The following is a 15,134-nucleotide window of genomic DNA, read 5'->3' as shown; positions in this document are numbered from 1 at the left end:
GCGGATCGTATGTTACGTCACAAAATTCTACTTTTGCCGGTCTGTAGCCTTTGATAAATAAGGCAAATCCAGCTCTCCACAATTACGCTGCGGAATTCCAGCGTTTTTGCGGTTGACGGCTTGATAAATGGGCCCCCATATCGGATCACTTCACTCACAAATTTTACCCAACTCTACCCTATCTTCCCTCTTAGTCCATTTAACATGCATTGTCCTAACAGAACCAGAATATGCACATCATCATTAAATTAAAATATCCCTAATTCTAAGATATCCCTCCTCAAATTAACCAAATTACAAAATAACCCCTCTAAATTACTGACCTCTAAAACCCTAAACCCAATATATTAAAATAAAAAACATTTTTAAGGTTTAATAATGTTCAAATATAATAATAATAGTAACAATAACAATAATAATAATAATAATAATAATGGGACATGGAACCCAAATGCTTTCTTTCATAATTCAGAGAGGGGACACAATTGTTAAAAAGTTTCCAATTTACTTGTGTTTACTTGGAAGGATTTTTTTTAACAATTATATACATTTGCAAGAGCACTAGTAATTCTCCAGACATATGCACACTATATACTTACAATGAATACCATGAGAACAAAGCAAATATGATAATATAATAAAACTGGAAACTTACTGTCTGAATTATGAAAGAACAATTTGGGTTAATTTACCCCCTCCCCCCATAATGATCAAACCCTCATTTCATTAGTCTTCTGTCTTTATTCTAGTTAGTTAAGCCCACTCATGGCCCAAGCCACCTTATATTAATAAGAAGCCCCAGAGGAGGAGCCAGTAACTGGGAGAAGGATCAATTTATTCCTGAATTTCAGAAGACTCCTAATATGCTGATTGATCAGAAGCCTAGCTGGCAGAGATTTTTGCTATGCGGGTTCCTGGGGTGTTAGCAGCAGTTTTTATATTTCCATGTTTAATATTTTTAATAGTATTTTTTTTTTTTTTTGCCCTTTAGGACTCAAACCATTAAAACATACTGTAGCTCCAGGGGTATTATTTCAGTGATAGCCATATGATAACATCCCTGTGATGATGTAGGTGACACTACTCAACCTATAGTAGCTCACTACTTGTTGCTACCTACCACATAAAGCACTCAAGGTGTGACCCCAGCTAATGAGATAATTTTAATATCTGCTGGGTACAGCTAGTTTTACAGCTAGAGCTGACAATGGGATCTAGGTTACTGTTGGCAATATTGCTATTTTCAGCACAAGGCAGAGCATTTCCACAGAGCCACCTGTCACACCTATGCACTCATCTGAAACCAGCTTATGGGCAGTCACCTACTTTGTTGTATACAATTTGTTTATGAGCCTTAAGGCATAATATCTAAATCAGTGATGGTCTACTTCCTATCACATAGGGGCCCCATATAAATGTATGGCTATTAAACAAACAAATAATATAAAGTTATATATTTATATAATACATTTGGTTAAGGTTACATGGTACTTTCTGCCTGCTGTTCTTCCCTCTAGAGGGCTCTTCTGAGATGTTGTGGTCACCCCAAAGCACAGCAGGTTAACATGTCCAAAGTGGCAACCCTACATATAACATATGCTAAATATATTAACATTTGTATTTGCACAAGTCTATTGCCACATCTAAGCAAATTATATACATATATTTAAACCTGTGCATGGCACACATGTAAAAGAAATACATTATATTATGTAGATATTTAATTATTATATATTAGTAAATATTTCACATACATTGATAACATACATTTAATTTTACTTAGAATATTATCATGGTGTCCTACACACACACACACACACACACACACACACAAAGGGGTCATAGATTGTAACATGGACCGTCTCTTAATAAAGGCCCCTTTCTGTATTGTACATATATAAATTGGAAGGTATATACAGATTGTCTATGGCAGGCTCCACATACCTCTGTGAGTGCACTGGTCTCAGTCAATCAGTTAAGTAGCATTTCAACCAATGGGCTCATTTAAAGGTCACTAGAAACTTAAGTATCATATGCATTGAGCAACAGTTCATTTTAGGGAACCATTAGGGGCCGACAGCCATGATGCATTGCTAATGGGCTAAGAATCAAAACTAAATGTATACATTTAGTTAAGATTGTTTTTAGAAACAAAAATTATCTGTTTTCTAAGGGAACACATCTTTTGAGCCAATGACAAAAGGCATATATGTGCAACTACCAATCAGCAGCTAGCTACCAGTAGTGCATTGATACAATGGGGCCAATTTATTAAAGTGCTGACGGACATAATATGATGTAGCGTATCATGTCCGCCACACATCGATAAATGCCAACAGCATACGCTGTCGGCATTTATCTTTGCACAAGCAGTTCTTGTGAACTACTTGTGCAATGATCCCCTGCAGATTCGCGGCCAATCGGCTGCTAGTAGGGGTTGTCAATCAGTCTGACCGTTTAGGATCGGGCGGATTGATGTCCGCAGCCTCAGAGTGGGCGGACAAGTTATGAAGCAGAGGTCTTTAGACCACTGCTTCATAACTTCTGTTTCCGGAGAGCCTGAAGGCTCGCATAGAAACAGGGGCATCAAGCTTCATTTGGAGCTTAATAATTTGGCCCCTATGTATCTTTTTCAACACAGGATATCAAGGGACCAAAGTAAATTTGATAACAGAAGTAAATTGAAAATTCTGTTAAAATTGTATTCTTTAGTCAGGAAAGTTTATTTTTGGCATTCATGTCACTAAAATGAATATAGAAGTCTAAAGGAAGCCTAGGGCATTTAAAAGCACTTTATATGTTTTTGAAGCCAATGTAACTTGGAATTTGCAATACCTTTGTAGGTACAATATGCTATGATCTGAATAGGGAAGGAGGCAGGTGCAGCTTTCAACCTTTTTATCAAGCAATATAGAAAGGACATTTCTTGTTTGGTCTAAGACTGAACACATAAAAAACAAAGTATTGTTTTGCCTTTCAGTCCGCAGTTAATAAAACAAGTGGGTAAACATTAAATACAATCTTGAGTTTTGTAAAACAATAATATATTTGACACAAAGTGTAAAGATTAAAAGAACCACATTTCAGCCAGAAGGAAACTTTACAGAGAAAGTACATTTATTTCTCTTCAAAAGAGGTGGAAAACAGTAACTTTTTAAAGGGAGTGCAAGATAATGCGTATAGTTTTAAAAAAATAAATATCAATATATAAAATACTTACTTGGATACCTGTAATAAAAACTATTTTCATTGTCACTTGGAATGTTGTTAGCCAGTTTGTATTCTTCCCAATGGGGATCAGTTTCGATGTTATAACGTACAAATACTCCAAACAGAATTATCATAGCAATTTCCCAGATAAAGCAAATCAATGGTAGTTTTAATCTCATGTATGTATTTTTCATCATCTTGGCTATTTTATATTATTTCTTTAAACAATGAAAGTTTCAGTTCCTTATATGAACCAATATATAAATATATGCCCTGCTTCATGCAGCTATATAAGCAAAGGGTTCCCAAAGTTTTTAATATGATAGAAATTTGTGCTTCCATTCTATATAGCTGGATGTTTGGGGTGTGACTTCATCATTGTAATTTATTATCTCTTTATTTTAGAAAAGGGAGTAGTTGCAGAACACTGTTGTGTGTAAGATATATGACATGCGTGTCATAAATTTTATAAGGTCATCAAGACATCCGTACAAACAGCTATCTTACTATTAGTACAAAAATGGTTTAGAACATATTTTATGGTTTTAAAACTATAGAGCTATAGATATATATTCCACAATATTATATACTGAATAGAATGCATTTATAGTATGTAATCTGGCTATTACATGTTTTAAAATTATTGCATTACAGTAAAAGACAACAATTTTAAAGAGATGCTCCTGAAGACATTTTACTAAGAATATTTAAATAGCTTACCTTTGTGCAGAAATATTTTAAGACTTTTATACTCAACTTTTTCTTTATTACACTTTTATACACAAGCCTTTTCTGTGAGATACACCCACAAATGTATATTTTTCGAGCATATTATACAGTTTAAAGAGACACTGAACCAATTTTTTTTCTTCCGTGATTCATATAGAGCATGCACTTTTAAGCAACGTTATACTTTACTCCTATTATCAATTTTTCTTCGTTCTCTTGCTATCTTTTTTTGAAAAAGAAGGCATCTAAGTTTTTTTGGTTCAGTACTCTGGACAGCACTTTTTTATTGGTGGAGGAATTTATCCACCATTCAGCAAGAACAACCCAGGTTGTTCACCAAAAATGGGCCGGCATCTAAACTTACATTCTTGCATTTCAAATAAAGATACCAAGAGAATGAAGAAAATTTGATAATAGGAGTAAATTAGAAAGTTGCTTAAAATGTCATGCTCTATCTGAATCACAAAAGAAAAAATTTGGGTTCAGTGTCCCTTTAAGGAAATACCTCTAATTTTCTCAAATATTAGGGTGCCCAGACTCTAAAAATTAAAAATGATACATTTAAACAGCATGGGAAATGTATGCTGGTAGTTCAAACTGAACGGATCTCATGTTATTCTGTGAGTCAAATTATCTCTTCAGACTTTCAAAAGAACCCCAACAACAGTGTATTTTAAGGATGCAGACTCTTTAAAACTCCTAAACTGCTGAAGAAATGTGATTATAAGTTTCACCCTGAACTGAAGCTTATTGTCAATTAATTGTTATATTTCTATGTATGGAGTTTTATTCTTCTTACAAGTGTTTTGGCATCATCTCAGGCTCTGTCGCATACCTCCCAGCTATCCTGGATATTGTGGGATTGTCATGGATTGGAAGGTCTACTTGCTGTCCCTCCCACAGTCTCCCCAGGCAGGGCAAATGTCCTGGTTACCCATGGTGATGCCCCTTCTGATACCGCTCTTCCCACCTAACCCAGGTTTGCCACTGCCCCCCTCAGCTCCATATCCCAGAAAGTCTTTGATTAAGAGATGCCTTAGGAAAATAGAGCTACAGGGTCCCAACAATTCACAATAATGCTAAGCAGTTTTAAAGTGTTAGTATATTTACATGAAAGGATAGACTATACAAGCCTCGGCATTCCATTATTGTTGGAAAGAGAAATTATATAATTATTGTTACAGATGTTAGAAAGGTGGACTGCTGCATAGTTCTCGGTGGCTGCTGTTTCCACTACTTGTCTGCTCTGAAGCAATTTGTCTTGCAACAAGGAAGACTGAGCACTCTGCTTCTCCAGTCTTGCAGCACTCTCTTCCTCATCTATTAAATGCAGGGAACTATAGTTCCAAGGTGCAAGGCTGGTAAAAGGCTTTAGTAGAAGGCCAAATGCAATACAGTTATGCTACAGCACCTGCTACAAGCCAGGCCCTGTGAACACAAATGGCTCCACTTAAAAAAATATGTTTCTCAACTCTTTTAGATGTTCTGGAGACAAAGGTACAAAGTTTAGGGAAAAAGCTATCTTGTTAAGAAAATGACATCTGGTCACCATATTATGATGTCACACTATTATATTTAATAAAAAGACCTTTATTGCATTTAAAATATTCAAAAACAGAAAATATTTTAAGATTTTCCTGCTATTAATTATATCTATCTACATACCTTTAAATACAGAAAAAGGTGCCAAAATTCAATGAAATAGCAGTCTGCCCCTGGAGGTCTCGAGTCACAAAGCCAAAAGTAAGGAAACTGTTTATCCCAGTAAGGACCAAGCGTCTGTCTCAACATCCTGTATGAGACCCAGGATGTGACTACCCCAGGACATGGAGGATCAAAAATAGTAGTCAAAACAAACACAGATAAGCAACTATCAGTAGTTGATGGAAGGAGATCAGTAATGAAATCCATTGATACATGAGTCAAAGTTCAATCTTTGGGTCATAGTTTGTACACCAGGGTGTCCAGTCATTGGTCAATCATGTGCTTCCTGGAGAATGTGTGTAGATACAAAAAATTACAAGAATGTGACTCTTTGCTATTTGGTTTTGAGCATTCTAAAGATGCATAGGATACAATCTAGTTTAATCAGGAAAGGGCCCATCTGGCTTGACATGAATACAAACTTCTTATAGAAGTGGATGGGAAGCACTAAAAATGAGGGTTAAATGAGATATAATGACCAATGTCTAATATACACAATACACAATTTACTAAAAGCATTAAATACAAGTATATTAAAACAGAGCTAAATACAGTTGTGACCACAACCAAAAATAAAATAAAAAGTTCCAAGAGTGATATAAAAGCTAAAAAAAGCTGAAAAACTCATCAAATTATAAAAGGTGGATGTTCCACACTGTCCAGAAATGACAACTCTTTACAATGCGTCATCCAGGGAATGATAACAGCCGGGCTTATCTGGGAAATCTTATCGGACCTCCGATATGGTTCAACACGAATCCAGGAATGAATTTAAACTTCTTGTCAATTGTAAATACAGAAGATTTTTTTGATTCATTATAGTTAAGAAGGGTTCAGGTGTACAACCAATGCAAAAAAGCGGTGCTTGCCCCCTGGCTGTATGATGACGGGCTTCTTCTGCGCTTGATCCAGCGTGTCTTCGGAGCATGCACTATGCTGACATTCCTATGGGTGCTGGCAGGAGCCAGAAAAAGACGTCTCGGTCCACCAACGTCAAAGAGCTGCAGGGAAAAACTGTATGTAATCCGGGATAACTGCCCAGCAAGGACACCACGCTTTGTAGATGAAAAGGAGTTCAAAACGTTTTAATCACAAAAAGGTACAATACAGTGCTAAGAACAAAAAGGCATACAGAAAGTGGCCATTCGGTTAATACTGAATGGTCAATAAGGCAGAGAGAGACATGCAAAGTTTCATGCGGGGCTGCCGCACTTGTTCACTGCATAAGAAACATACCTGCCTATCAGCCTATTTAAGGGGAAGTCTTAAAGGTAAAAACACCTGTTCACCGTATTCAATCAAAGAATTAACCCTCAAATAGGTTGCTTAGACAGAGGCACAAAAACTAATATGCTACACATTAATTAACATCTTGTCTATAATTAGAAGAAGAAACAGCAATGTTGTAAGGCATTACAGATATTCATTTAAAGCTATATTAATAGGCCTATTGGAACCAGTTAAGTGTGATATTAGTATATATATATATATATATATGAAAAGCACAATCAGCTATTAACCTGTATATTAAAAACTAAAGATTTAAAAGCGCTGAAGCAAATATATATAAAGAAATAAATAATTCACACAAATAGGTTTACATCAGTATCAACTTTAAGACCAAGAGGGGACCTAGTATTCATATTAAAAATCCATTTGACTTTCTTTTTACTTAGAAAATATTTCCTATCACCCCCTTTTTTGGAGAAGGGTACATGGTCAATTGCTTGGAAAAAAGCTAAGGCAGAATCTCCCTGATGCTCAAATTTAAAATGAGAGGCTACAGAGGTAAAAACATCAGGGTCATCTATATCTCTAATATGCTCTAACACTCGATCTCTCAGTCGCATTTTAGTTTTGCCCAAATACTGTATCTGGCAACTTTTACATGTCATAAGATATACCACATGTGTGGAATTACAATTTAAATTGTATCTAATTGTATACTGCCTCCCTGTACTGTGTGAGGATAAAGTATTTCCCTCTGTAACATGATTACAAGTTTTACACTGTGTGCCTCTACATTTAAAAAAACCTACTCTAGATGGTAACCACGTACGTTTTTTTACTTCCGGCAAGAAAGAGGGAGCTACATAATTCTGTATGTTTTTAGCTTTCCTAGACACAAATTTAACACCTTCCATAATAACTTGTTCCAAAATTGGATCATTTTGTAGAATGGGGAGACTTTCCTTTACAATGTCACATATGCTTTTGTACTCTAAACTATATGGGGTACTGAAAACAATCTTGTCTGAAATAGCTTTACTTTGGGATTTCTCAGTTCCCTTTTTATATTGTAGTAAAGAGTCACATGGAATACTATCAACAATCTGTCTGGTGTTAGACAAAAGTTTATCACTATAACACTTAACTATAACCTCTATTACGAAGTCTATTATGAAGGTCCTGCCTTTGTTTATAATACAGTGTCTCATTAGAGCAAATTCATTTTGTTCTAATAAATTGGCCCTTTGGAATGGCCTTAAGCACGTGCTTTGGATGACAAGATCTATAATTTAGTATGGTGTTTCCACTTGTAGGTTTCCTATGTAAATCTGTTACAATTTAATTTTTCTCAACCGATAATTCAATATCCAAAAACACAATTTTATGTGGGTTCTGCCAACCAACGAAACCCAAATTGTATTCATTGCAATTAAAATACTCGAAAACAGAAAACGCTGACTGTTCATCTCCATCCCACACCAATAACAGGTCATCAATATAGCGGCCAAAGTAGACAATATGGTCTTTGAAGGGGTTACTATCTGCATAGACGTGGAGCAGCTCCCACCATCCCATATAGAGATTGGCATAGGAGGGGGCGAATTTCACCCCCATAGCTGTTCCACGCCTCTGCAGATAGTAAGACCCTTCAAACAAAAAATAATTATGAGTTAATAAAAACTCCAAAGTACAAATTATGAAATGTTTAAGATCCTCTGTATAGCCTGACATTCTGTCCAGGATATTTGACATTGTTTTGAGACCTGTCTGGTGTGGGATGGAGGTATACAGTGAGGCAACATCCACCGTAATGAATCTGTATGTTGATTTCCACCTAATGGTCTGCAATGCACAAAGCGCTTGAGTAGAATCCCTAATGTAGCTAGTGAGCTGTCCCACTAAGGGTTGTAAAAAAGCATCCATCAATTCTGAAGTGGGCTCCAAAAGGGAGCCCACTCCCGAAATAATCGGTCTACCAGGGGGATGGGTAGCATTCTTGTGTAACTTGGGCAAAAAATACAAAATTGGCACATTAGGATGTAATATTAAATAATGCTCCATTTTTCTTTCTGCTATAATTCCCATTTGTTGACCCTGATGCAAAATTTTCTCTAATTTTAATCTAAAATTAGCTGTTGGGTTAAAATCCAATTTAGAATATACATCACAATTCCTAAGTTGACATTTGGCTTCGGATAGATAATATTCTCTGTCCATGACAACAACATTGCCGCCCTTGTCTGACGATTTTATGACTATGTTGTCATTACTTTGGAGGGATTTTAGTGCTTTAAAATGATTACCACTAAGATTGTTTTTATATTTAGATGATGGATTTTCTGTTCATTTACTTTCTACCTTGTGTGCCAGGGATTTGAGTTTATTCTCAATAGTTCTTTGAAACACATCAATATTTTTTCCTCTGGTGTGCACAGGATAGAAAGAACTCCTACTCAAAGTCTTTACTTGGGGGCAATGTGTATCTTGTGAAGGACTATCATTGACCCTGTTCTCCATAAGTCTGACCAATTCATTAATAGCACAATGATCAGCAAAATCCAATGTAACTTTATGGATATCCTGATCAGTAGCTACTTCATTGTGACTAACCTCAGGGATTTACAAAACTGGTTCCACAAAAAAAAGTGTTTTTTAAGGGCCAATTTGTTGATGTCAAGGATGGTATCAAACAGATTAAAATAGGTAGTAGGTGAAAAATTAAGACCCATACCTAGTACTTCTGTCTCAAATTTATTCAATTCATATTGTGATAAATTCACCACATTATTTAAACATATTTGCGGATCTGTGTCCGATTGGCCCTCATATGGTATCTTTTGGGTTCCTTTACTTTTTCTGCCTCTACTCCCTCTCCTTGTTTTTTTCTTTTTTGCTTCGATCCCAAAGCCTGCTCGTTTTTTGAAACCCCTGTAAGATCTGTTGATGGTATATCTAGGGTTGAAACTGCTCCAAACTGTTGTGCCCCCTGTCCATTTGAATCATTATCAGTTGTATCCTGTTCATACTCCACATGTTTAGCTGATTTACTATCATTACTCCTTCTAAAGAAGGGTGTTTTCTTATCACTAAAATTCCTTTGTGATGATTGAGTCCATCTATACACTCTGTTAGCCTCATACTCCCTCTTATCCCAGGATAATTTAGTCTTTTTAAAGTCCCAAAGTTCTGGCCCTTCAAGACGATGGCACTATTCCTATTTATTGCAAGTCATTTTTCGTTTGCCACATCATGTCCCTATGTATTAAGTAAAAGTGAAGTATTGTTAAAAATAAAATGATCTAACAAAAAAGAGCTTTTTATATAGAAATAGAATGCCCCTTTAAGTTATATTTACAGTACATTTAACTACAAACTTTAGCCATTTAGGTTTTAGGGTCTGCAGGTATGCATCTCCAAGCACTAGAGTACAGGGGTAGCATAAGATTGTTCTATGGCCTTGCTCCTATATGGCTGCATAACTTAAAGAGACATTAAAGTAAAAAAGAATTCATGATTAAGACTTCACTGGTGATAAATTGGAAATGAAAGAGGCAGTAAAATAAAAATTAAATGTTCATGATTAAAACAAAGTAAGCAATTTTAATTTAAACAACTTTCTAATGTACTTTTATTATCTAATTTGCTTTGTTCTCTTTCTATCCTTTGTCACCTAGGTAGGCACAGGAGCAGTAATGCACTTGTGGGAACTAGCTGCTGATTTGTGGCTGCATATATATGCCTCCTTTTTATTGGCTCACCTGATGTGTTCACCTAGTTCTCAGTAGTGCATTACTGCTTCTTCAACAAGAAGAATGAAGCAATTTTGATAATAGAAGTAAATTGGAAAGTTGTTTAAAATTGTAATTTCTATCTGAATCATAAAAGAAAAATGTTGAATCTCTTGTTCTTTTAAAGTTAACGTGCTTGTTTAAACTATGCAGTTGTGGGTTTAGCTTTGTAATGATTGCATTAGATATCTCCAGGATAGTGATGTCACGAATAGTTTGCTGGCGAATAGTTCCCGGCAAACATAGCATGTTCGCGTTCGCCGCGGCGGGCAAACATATGCGATGTTTGATCCGCCCCCTATTTGTCATCATTGAGTAATACTTTGACCCTGTACCTCACAGTCAGAAGACACATTCCAGCCAATCAGCAGCAGACACTCCCTCCCAGACCCTCCTACCTCCTGGACAGCATCCATTTTAGATTCATTTGGAAGCTGCATTCTTAGTGAGAGGAGGGACAGTGTAGCTGCTGCTGATTTAATAGGGAAATCGATAGCTAGGCTAGTGTATTCAGTGTCCACTACAGTCCTGAAGGACTCATCTGATCTCTGCTGTAAGGACAGCACCCCAAAAAGCCCTTTTTAGGGCTAGAACATCAGTCTGCTTTTTTTTTCTTCCTGTGTAATCTAATTGCAGTTGCCTGCCTGCTAGCGTGTGTGTCAGGCTCACAGCGTATACTGTGCCCACTTGCCCAGTGCCACCACTCATATCTGGTGTAACAGTAGTGTAGATTTAAAAAAAACACACTTTTTTGACTGTGTTAAATAATAGCAGTCAGTTTCCTTCACTCGTGTACGTTTCAGTGCCTGCCTGCCAGGGCACAGTGTCACCCCAGTGCAACTCATATCTGGTGTAACAGTAGTGTAGATTTTAAAAAAACAACACTTTTTTGACTGTGTTAAATAATAGCAGTCATTTCCCTTCACACGTGTGCGTTTCAGGGCCTGCCAGGGCACAGTGTCACCCCAGTGCAACTCATATCTGGTGTAACATCCAATGAAAAAAATCACAGCAGCACCACTGTAGTATTTCCAATCTTTTTTTCTTTATTCCATGACACAAGTACAGCAATAAAATAGAACAACGTTTCGGGTTATGTACCCTTATTCATGTTCATACAAAATGAATCACTGCATACAGACTTAAATACCTACAAACAGGTGTAACCACACCTCTTGGATTAACACTTTCAGGTTTATTTCACAATTCTTTATTTCTAAATACTGACACCCAGTGGTCAACACCTGTCAATGTTACAATTTTTTTTTTAAAAGTTAAAAACATAGTATAAATACTGATGAGGAGGGGATAGTTTTAATAAACAGATTACATCAAAGATAATGCTTTAACACTTCCAGATATTCACATAAACTTAACCTATATTAAAATACACTCAAATCTATCTCCCTATTCATGCCTTTGGGAATTAATGATTCTAATTTGTTAATCCAAAGTGCTTCCCTCCTTTTAAGGAGAAGTTCCCTATTCTCCCCTCTCCTTGGAATAGGTATATAGTCAATTATTTGGAATTTTAATTGTGAGACTGTATGGCCCTTCTCTACAAAATGGTGTGCTACAGGGCATTAAAGGCCACCATTTCTAATATTAGATTTGTGTTGAAGGATTCTATCTCTGACCCTTTGGGTCGTCTCGCCAATGTAAATTATACCACATGGGCATTTAATTAAATAAATCACATAAGTGGCATTACAATTATAGTATCCTTTGATTCCAAATTTCTGACCCGTTAGGGGGTGGGTAAAAAAATATCCTTTTATTAAATTATTGCAGTTTGAGCAATTGAGGCAGGGATAACAACCATTATTCATATCGGTAATGAAACCCTGTTTGGTTTTCTTAGCACTACCTATATCAGTCCTAATTAACTTATCTCTTAAACTAGGAAGCCTAGTATAGGCAGGCACAGGCAGTTGTCTAAATGCTTTCACCTCAGGGTTACACTCAGTAAGAATATGCCAATGTTTACGTATAATCCGTTGTATTTTTGGACTACAGGCATTATATTCTTTAATAAATACCATCCTATCAGGATCTTTTGTTTGTCTTTTATTGTTAGGGTTTCCTTTAGGTGTTAGCAATACTCTTTTAGTAACCTCATCAATCATTTTCTGTGGATATCCACGCTCCACAAATCTACACCCCATTTCCGTAAGTCTTGTCTGAGCCAAAATGTCATCACCCACAATTCTTTTTACTCTCAGCATTTGACTAAATGGTAGTGATCTATTTAATGCAGGAGCATGAGCACTAGTATAATGTAAGAGACTATTTTAATCTGTTTGTTTCCTATAAAGATCTGTTTTCAAAACCATACCTTCTTTATATACCTTAGTATCAAGAAAATTTATATATTGCTCACTCCAGGATAATGTGAACTTTATATTTCTTGTTGTAGAGTTTAACTCTGAAACAAACCTCTGTAGGGATCCAACGTCACCCCACCAAATGCCGAAAATATCATCTATGTACCACCACCAAGTGGCGCCACATAGCTGAAACAATCCAATCTCATAAACAAACTTTTCTTCAAAGATACTCATGAAGATATTTGCATAGGTAGGGGCGACGTTGGACCCCATAGCTGTACCCTGTTTTTGTATATAGTACACATCTTCAAACAGAAAATAGTTGCAATACAAAATAATCTCCAGTAACTCAATAATAAATTGCTGCTGTTCCAATGAAAATCTATTACTCTTAACCAGTATAAACTTAACCGCATCCAAACCACTAGTGTGGGGTATTGAGGTGTAGAGACTAACGATATCCAAACTATAAAGTATACACTTATCCATTCGCCCTGGTAGATTGTTAATTTTATCCAAAAAATCATTTGTGTCTTTAATAAATGACATAGACTGTGTTACAAATGATCTTAACAATTTATCCAGGTATATGGAAATATTAGTAAATATGGAGTCAGTGCCTGCCACAATTGGGCGTCCTGGGGGTGCCTCTAAATTTTTATGCACTTTGGGGAGTGCATAAAAAACTGGAATAGTAAACTCATCTTTGATTAAAAAAATGTTTGTGTCATTATCAATGATACCATTAAGGAATGCTATTTTGAACACATTTGTAAATATCCAACTGAATTTTTTTAGAGGGGTCATAAGATAAAGGTGTGTATACTTCAATATTAGACAACTGTGTTTTAATCTCATTAACGTAATAAACTTTATCAAGTATTACAGTTGCACCACCCTTATTCGCCTGTTTATAAATGACCTCTTTTTCATCATTCAGCGCTTTAAGTGCCAAATTTTCTTGTTTGGACATATTAGATTTAAATGAATAACCCTTCTTATCACACTGTTTTCTAAGACAATCAACATCCTTTCTGACAAGCTTCATAAACACATCAATGCTAGAGTCATAGACTGTTGGTGTAAACACACTTTTATTCCTCAAGCCCAGTGTTTTAATTGCTAGCTCATCAGTATTCACAACATTTGAAACATTCTTAGAAAATCTAGCAGGGTCACTTTTGGAAAAAAACTACTTCAATTTCAGGCTCTTATTGAACCTGTAAAGATCTTGCTCTAACTTGAAAAAATTACATTTCTCCATTTTGCAAAATGATAGTCCCTTTTCCAATACCTCTTTTTGTGTCCCTGTTAGTGTCTTGCCAGAGATGTTGACTGTTGCATATCTGGTGTAACAGTAGTGTAGATTTAAAAAAACAACAACACTTTTTTGACTGTGTTAAATAATAGCAGTCAGTTTCTTCACACGTGTGCGTTTCAGTGCCTACCTGCCAGAGCACAGTGTCACCGCAGTGAAACTCATATCTGGTGTAACAGTAGTGTAGATTTTTTAAAAAACAACACTTTTTTGACTGTGTTAAATAATAGCAGTCATTTTCCTTCACACGTGTGCGTTTCAGTGCCTGCCTGCCAGGGCACAGTGTCACCCCAGTGCAACTCATATCTGGTGTAACAGTAGTGTAGATTTAAAAAAAAACAACACTTTTTTGACTGTGTTAAATAATAGCAGTCAGTTTCCTTCACACGTGTGCGTTTCAGTGCCTGCCTGCCAGGGCACAGTGTCACCCCAGTGCAAATCATATCTGGTCTAACAGTAGTGTAGATTTAAAAAAAAAAAAAAACACTTTTTTGACTGTGTTAAATAATAGCAGTCAGTTTCCTTCAGACGTGTGCGTTTCAGGGCCTGCCTGCCAGGGCACAGTGTCACCCCAGTGCAACTCATATCTGGTGTAACAGTAGTGTAGATTTAAAAAAAACAAAAACACTTTTTTGACTGTGTTAAATAATAGCAGTCAGTTTCCTTCACACGTGTGCGTTTCAGTGCCTGCCTGCCAGGGCACAGTGTCACCCCAGTGACACTGGGGTGACACTACCTGATCGATACAACATCATACCTGATGTTTTAAAGCACGTTATTCCAAACAATTTAGGAATGTTAGGTGATTTATGCCCTTTATGGCTTAAA

Source organism: Bombina bombina, chromosome 6 (genome assembly GCF_027579735.1).
Source record: "Bombina bombina isolate aBomBom1 chromosome 6, aBomBom1.pri, whole genome shotgun sequence".
Taxonomy (NCBI): Eukaryota; Metazoa; Chordata; class Amphibia; order Anura; family Bombinatoridae; genus Bombina; species Bombina bombina.
Note: the sequence above shows the minus strand (reverse complement) of the source record.